This window comes from Hevea brasiliensis, chromosome 10, assembly GCF_030052815.1.
Source record: "Hevea brasiliensis isolate MT/VB/25A 57/8 chromosome 10, ASM3005281v1, whole genome shotgun sequence".
Classification (NCBI taxonomy): domain Eukaryota; kingdom Viridiplantae; phylum Streptophyta; class Magnoliopsida; order Malpighiales; family Euphorbiaceae; genus Hevea; species Hevea brasiliensis.
Window position 1 is genome coordinate 60,769,398 of NC_079502.1, and position 8,110 is coordinate 60,777,507.

General features: G+C 34.3%; 1 pseudogene; it reads left to right on the plus strand.

Moving 5' to 3' along the window:
* The first annotated feature begins 2,443 nt into the window (after positions 1 to 2,443).
* LOC131169364 (protein kinase STUNTED-like) lies at positions 2,444 to 6,932 on the plus strand (annotated as a pseudogene).
* Positions 6,933 to 8,110: the final 1,178 nt, after the last annotated feature.

The following is an 8,110-nucleotide window of genomic DNA, read 5'->3' on the forward strand; positions in this document are numbered from 1 at the left end:
AGATCAAGTTTAAACCATGTGTGTATGTGATTATTGAAGGAGCTAATAATTAAGGTGTTGTGAAAACCTATAATGGAACTAGGGTTTTGAAGAGTGAAAAATTGGCTTGGCTTGGGAAATTGTTAGAGCACATTTTAATGGTCAATTAGTGACCATTTTAGGTAAGTTGACCATAATTAGAACTGAAAAATAGTATGGTAAAGTGAAGGTGAAATCTGCCCTAGGACAATGACAATGGTCGAGATTTCAGTCAATTACACAGCCATAACTTTGGCTGTGTTGGTCCAATTGGTGTTTGGCCAATTGGACATGAAACTAGGCTTATAATGGCACATTTTTGCTGAAGAAACCATGCCCAAAAGACCAAAGCAAGAGGACCAAAACTTGGCCCCAATCCGGATACCCTGAAACTGATTCTGCAGAATTGACCAAATGAACAGTAACTGTTCATTTGGCCATAACTCACTGTAGATATGGTCAATTGACCTGAAATTTTTACAGCTACAAGTTAAGACATAGAAAAACAACTTTCATGAAGAAACCTACCCCAAATTATAGCCAGAACCTAACCCAAATGGCAGTGGCAGTCACTGTTCATGTTACTGTAGATATGGTAATTTCTGCAGATTGGCAATCCGGCCAGTTTGGGTTTTTGGGTCATATCTGGAGCTACAAAACTCCAAATGGAGTGATTCAAAAAAGGAAATTCAACTAGACAAAATAAGAAACAACTTTCATGTTTTATATTTCTTCAAATTTCCACAGTAACAGTGTCCAATGGAACAGTGAAGTTGACTCACCAAAACTGAAAATTCTGCTTGTGTTGGTTTAAACTTGAAATGGTATTAACACTTAATGCCAACAAGTTTTAAACACAAAATGTGGTATGTTGGGAGTGCCAAAGTCAATGTACATATTTTCTATCCAAAAGTCAACATTTTTGTTGACCAATGAGGTGAATAGTAACACCAAAACATGAAATTCACAAATTGAAGAATTTAAAAGTTTCAAATGCCCTAGTATACCTAACAAGATTGGTTTGGATAGTTTGGCATGCCAATAGGGTCGATTAGCGATCGCACATGGCAATATGCCATTCCGTGATTTCATGGCTTTTAGCCATTCGACTTTGTATTGAGATTTGGCCTTGTGCTCGATATTATTCTGACATTGTTAGCATTGCTGCACACGGAGATGCATATGTGACCGATGGTGTGGCGGCGAAATCTGGTACCAGTGCGGTTACCTGTTATCGATCCGATGCGTCTAGTGTAGGTTACTTGGGGCAACCAAATGAATAAAAGTGAACAACGTTAACGAAATAATGGATATACCAATACCAAACAAAGAAAGCATACACATTCTATACACATTCATTTTCCTACTATTTTCTTCTATTATATTATTGCACCACTAAGCATTATTGCTTAGCGCGTTGCTTTTGCCACGCGTAGGTACTAGAGACCCCGATCGTGAGCCCAGTAGACCACAGACTGGGTGAGTCCATCCGGCAGTTCTGCTCAGTGTCCGTGTCACCTCAACTTCTGCTGTGCATTGGTAGGACACTAGGTGTCATTTTGACATTTTGCAACTTAATTTTGATTTTTCTTCATATGTAATTAAACTTGTGTAATGTATATTGATGTATATGTAAATTATGAAAATTGTATTTGTTAATGGAAAAGTAAATGTTTACTTGTGATTTATATGTGAACATCACATGTGAATGATGAATGAGAATAGAAATTGAAATGTTGAAATCTTGATATTGAGTTTTGTGTTGATATTGGAGTTGAGAATGAATGAATTTGTTTATTGGAAGTGTTTTTAACAGGTTCCGAAGAACTGTTTTCTCCATTTTTAGCCGGTATTCTGCCGGATTTTCTATAAAATTTTCGGAACCTCAAATAAATTATGAATTTAATAAATGACTTAAATGAGTTATATTTTATAAGTTATATTCAAAAATTATGATAAAAATTAATTAAGGTATATTAGAGTGTGCCGGTACACCGTGTGACATTACTTACTCGGGTATACAGTACACGGGTAAGGGTGTCACAGTCACATTAGTTTTTTTGATCAAGTACTGACTATTAAAATCGATTTTGAGTTGATAGTATCAATTAGATTTTTTTTTTCAAATAATCAATTTTAATAAAAAGTTTTAAATTTATTAATTTATCTCCTATATTAAATTAATTTTTAATTTTAATAATTTAATTTAAACTAACATCAACAATAAAAAAAATATAATCTATTAAATAAAATTTCCAATTTTGTTAAACTTTTTTAATTTTAGAAAAAAAAAACATAAAAATAAGGGAGTTGCTTCAATTTGACCAGAGTAGAAAACGTAGCCATTGGTTTTCTTTGGGCATGCCACTTGCCGCAAGCGTGTTGCTGTCCTGCAATCTACATTAAGCCCAAAAAGCAGCTACTCGACACATCAAATCAATAATCAAAAGCGTGATGGTGATTCAACGGTTGAGAAAGTAGAGAACATAATTAGAATTAGTGGGTAATGTGCCATATCTAAGAATGATTTCATTTCTCGTTTCCCCGAATACTCACTGAGACCCTACCAAACCCAATGAACCAAAGGATCTCTATCCCTTCGCTTTAGAGCGAAAGAGAGAGAGAGAGATGAAGTTTGTCAAATAACGTACGGTGGGTGCGGCGATGGTGGGAGGCGACGGTGGGGAGGGAGGAGAAGTAGTGGTGGTGGGTGTCAAGTTCGATGCAGAAAGCAGAGAATTGCTTACGTGGACTCTGATGAAAGTGGCAAAGCCAGGTGACCGTGTAATTGCTCTTCTCATTCTTAAATCTATCACTGGTATGGTGACTCACTTGCATTTACCTCTCTTTCTGTGTTTCTGGTTTTGGGGTTTTTTTATTTGGTTTATTTTTGGATAAATAAATAATTTGTTATGTGGGTTTTTTATGTAGATTTTGTACGAGGCACAACATCGCTTCTGTCTCTAGTAAAGACATTTGATTCTTTGTTGGAAGTGTATGATTTTCTAAGGAATCAAACCAAAGAGATAGAAAGAGACCTGCTTCAAGTTGCAGAAACCAGGTCTCTTTCTATCTCTTTGGTTTGATTCCTTAGAAAATCATGGGACGTAGACCAATTTCACAGTTCTAATCTTAAGTTGACCATATCTCATTTTTCTTTAAATTAATTTTTTTTTAAGAGTTATTTCATTTTGTTATTGTGATTGTTATTTCATTTGAATCACTGTGAAATAGACGGGAAGTATCTTTCATCATTGTATAGGTGTATCCATGCAATTTTAGTCTTGGAAGAAGGAAGTAGAGTGGAATGATTGAATTGGATGAATTGTTACAGGTGGATTTGAAGCTAAAAGTGTGTAGAGGTACATCAGCGAGGGAAATTCTAGTAAGAGAAGCAAAATAAAGTGGTGCAGCTAAGGTTGTTGTGGGAACTTCTAAGACCCATCACAAAATCCGTTCATCAACCTCAGTACCTAAGCATTGTGCCAGAAATCTGTCAAAGAGTTTCTCAGTCTATGCTGTTAGTAATGGCAAAATCATGTTTCAAAGAGAAGCAACCCCTCATTTACAAGGTTGATTTGTTTTTTCTTATGGTTTTTATTTTCATCCAAGAACAATGCCCATTATATGATCAGTTCCTCTATTGTGATTTCATAGAGATGCTCAGTTCTGTTGTTTTGTACTTGAATGAATTTAAAATGATCTTTTGCTTAATTTGGGGATCTTTATGCAATAATAATGTAATAGTATTAACAAATGGATTTGGTTTTGTGGCGGCAGATAAATTCAAGCAAGAAAGTCAAAGTTCACATAAATCCGGGAACAAGAATTCTATAGATAGTCCTTCACACTTAGTGTGGCCAGATAATTCTGTAACTGATTTACGTGAGGGGTCACATAATGATGATGATGTTGATAATTCATTGGCTCTGGTGCCAGCTCAAACAAGTGTGGCTGTGTCAAATATAAATTCTACTCTGATTGAAAGATTGCCAAAGAGTAAACAAGGTTGGTCAATTCTACGCCAGGTGTTTCTAACCAAGCATCAACACACAGAGAAATCTCATGTAAAAAAGAATTCTGTGGTTAAATGGGCATTGAAACTACCAAGCTGGAATTCTTCGTAGTGTATCCTGATAAAAAACAGACTGTTTTGAGCGTTACAGAAGACCACTGTTCCAGTTTGGAAGGAGAGAATGGTGCAATTGTGCCAATCATGGGGCCTAAGGTTGGATGGTCGCCAATCTCACCGTGCCATGGTTCAAATGGCATTCCTGACAAGTTGAAAGATCTACATGAGAAATATTCATCATTTACTGTTCAGCTATGAGCAACTTTGCATGGCCACTTCTAACTTCATGCCTGGTTTGTTATCTTGATCCAATCATTAATTTTGGTTTTGGCAGCATTTTTTTTTTCTATTTCCCTAATTTTCTGTTGAATTATAATTTTCAGAAAATATTGTATGCAAAGGTGGTAGTAGTCATGTTTACAAAGGTTGTCTACCTAGTGGCAAGGAATTGGCCGTGAAAATCTTGAAGCCATCTAAAGATGTGTTAAAAGAGTTTGTTGCAGAAATTGAGATCATTACAAGATTGCATCACGAGAACATAATCTCCCTCTTTGGCTTCTGTTTTGGGCACAACAATTTACTCTTGGTTTATGATTTTTTATCAAGAGAAAGCCTAGAAGAGAACCTTCGTGGTATATGATTTTTTATCTGCCTTGGATGTGATGAAATTTGTGTATTCTCACTCTTTTGGTGATTCGTAATTTCTAATTGCTGCGTATTCTCACTCTCTTGGTGATTCTTAAATTCTAATTGCTACTTTCTGATAAAGGTAATAAGAAGGATGGAAATGCATTTGGTTGGCATGAGAGATGTAAGGTGGCAGTGGGTGTAGCTGAGGCACTTGACTACCTACACAATCTCTGTGATCAACCTGTGATCCACAGAGATGTGAAATCTTCAAACATATTTCTATCTGATGATTTTGAGCCACAAGGGCAATATTTTAAGGTTGTCTGAGGCTTTCTTTAGTTATTCATAGCTTCTAATGCCCATAATACTTGTTATTTCTTCAGCTGTCAGATTTTGGACTAGCTAGTTGTGTTTTGACATCTTCATCCCATATTATGTGCACTGATGTTGCAGGAACATTTGGTTGAGTAATTTTCTCGTTGTTTATAGCTGTTTACCTACTTTCTCTGTCACTTCAGAATTTAGATATATTTCGTAGTCCTCTCTTTTTTGCAGTTACTTGGCTCCAGAGTATTTCATGCATGGCAAAATGAGTGACAAAGTTGATGTCTTCGCTTTTGGTGTTGTGCTTTCTTGAGCTTCTTTCTGGTAGAATGCCAATTGGTGGTGAAAATTAAAAGGGCCAGGAGAGTCTTGTTATGTGGGTAATGTGTTCTACATCTTTCATTTTCTTCGTTCTGAATTTTTGGCCTGATGAGCAGATGGTCAGGAGAATGGTTTTGATTTATTTATTTATCTATTGTTTTTCTACCATGATAAGAGAGCTTGAAAAAATTCTCAAAGTGTCAAGAAGAATAGAATAATTTGTGTTCATATTAGAGAATGTTGGTAAGATTATCTGTTCTGTATGTACTTGTTTAGGGAGGAAATCTCAGGATGATCAGTCTTTTATAATCTTCTTCCAAGTTACATGGCATTTTCGGATTGAATGTGATACTGCCAAATGCTTGATTCTGAAGTTTCTTCTTCTTCTTCGCCTAAAAAACCAAGAGTTTCTGTTGTTGTTTGAGGAATTCTAGCTGATTTTTTGTTAATTTGCTTCTCAATATAGATACACACACACACACACACACACACATTTATTTATTTATTTATTATGGGATTGATTCTGGCATACAGGCAAGGCCGATCTTAGAGGATGCTAAAGTTTCCCAGTTACTTGATCCAGTTATAGGAAGCGAGTATGATGATGATCAGATTGAGAGAATGGTTTTAGCTGCAACCCTCTGCATTAGTCGTTCCCCTAGATTTCGGCCACAAATCAGCCTTGTGAGTAAACCTTCACCGTGTTTTTCATTGTAGTTTTTATATTTTTGGTCTTTATTGTCGTTTTACTATTTCAATTTTCTATGGATTGACTTGCTTTACTCTGGATGTCTCGGTTGCCCACAGGTTTTAAAGCTTCTCCAAGGTGATCAGGAAGTAACAAATTGGGCTAGACAACAAGTTAGTGCATGAAAAGAAGATGATGCTGTGGATGGGGAAGCATTTCCTACTAATATCCAATCCCATCTTAATCTTGCATTGCTAGATTTAGAGGATGACTTGCTCGCCATAAGTGGCACCATACAAGGTGTCTCCGTAGAGGATTACTAGCATGGAAGATGGGAGTCGCACATCAAGCTTTTGACTAAGCATCTCTTTAGGCTAGAATTCAACGTGCAAGTATGAAAATATGTCTTGTTTATTTGTTCTGTATATTCCTTTTTGTTGGCTCATCACCCCTTTTTTGGGGTTCATTTGGCTGAATGGGTCTTGTAAGAGAGGTTGTTTGCAAGTGGCTTGCCCCCTCCTTGACTTGGAAGAATTGTCGCCGTCCTTAATTAAATGGGATGGTCTTGTTTCCAATTCCTAATCTATCCTGAATTTTCTTGCGAAGATGGTGGAGAGCTGAGCGAATGTGTAGCCAAAGTAGCATTATTTGAATACTCATTCATCTAAGTGGCCATTTTTCTGTTACAAGTTGTACCTGAAGACACTTATTACATAATTGGACAATAGACTGACAGATTTTAACTTTTATTAGGGGGTAGTGAACAGGTTAAGAGTATCAAAGTCAGAGTCGTCAGAGTCAATCACTGTTGGTGTACAGGAGATGGTGAGTCAGCACTTTAAATGGCTTCTCGTATCTCGTGACTCGGTGTCCATTTGATCTTTGGAATCTTACCACATAAGATGGGTCAAGTCGATTCCAAAAAAAGCTTTTAGTTAATTTCTACATAAATAATGTACAGGCATAGCAGTTCATTTCTCTGTCTTGATATGCAATATTGCTTCCCGATGCCTGAAAAATTAAGACTTGAGCTAGTGGTGATTCAAAAGCCTATTCTGCGTGCAAACAACCTAACTAATTCATTAAAAATAAAATTAAAACCGAAAAAGCACTTATCAAAGGGAAGAAACATAAAAAGAAGGAAAAAAAAAAAAAAAGGTCGTGCAATGGAGTTGATCTTTTGAATATTCAACATTTTTATTTTAATTTTAATCTCAATTGATTTTAAATTTTATGAAAAGGATTATTTAATAATTAAATTTATATATATATATATATATATATATATATATATATATATATATATATTCAAGAAAACGAGGCCAATTGACTCTTTTCATTTTGTGAATTGCATTTGCCACTGCACCTATGTCTCATGGGTCATTAATCAACACATTTCCATTGATGAATTTCTCATCCGACCGTCCATGCACGATCTAACATGCCTATCCCTCCATCTAATCTCACTTTTGTTGTTTTGATATTATGAAATGGTTTCGTTTAAACACATTTATATAAATAATTAATTAATTAATATATATATATATATATATATATATATATATATATAATATTTATAAAATTTTTATAAATTTTATTTAAATAAATAAATAATATATTATATAATTATTAAAATTTTCAAAATTTAAATAAAAAATATATTTTATTTAAATTATTAATTAAAATACATAAAATTAAATGAATTTAAATATTATTCAAATAATAATTAATTTGAGACAAATTTAGATAATTTAAAATAAATTTTAATTAATTTTGATACACATTTAATTATTAAAAACATTAATTGAATTCAAATTTAAGTAAGATAATTTCTATGGTATCCATTACGAATCGAATTCGAATTTTAGTATAATTTTTATGGTACCCATTACTATCCCATTTGGGTTTACGAAATCTCTTTTTCCCTTTGTTCCGTTTGGCTATTTATTCCATGGATAATAATAATAATAATAATAATAATAATAATAATAATAATAATAATAATAATAATAATTCACCAGTAGGATCTCATTATATTTCGTGTTTCAACTATCATT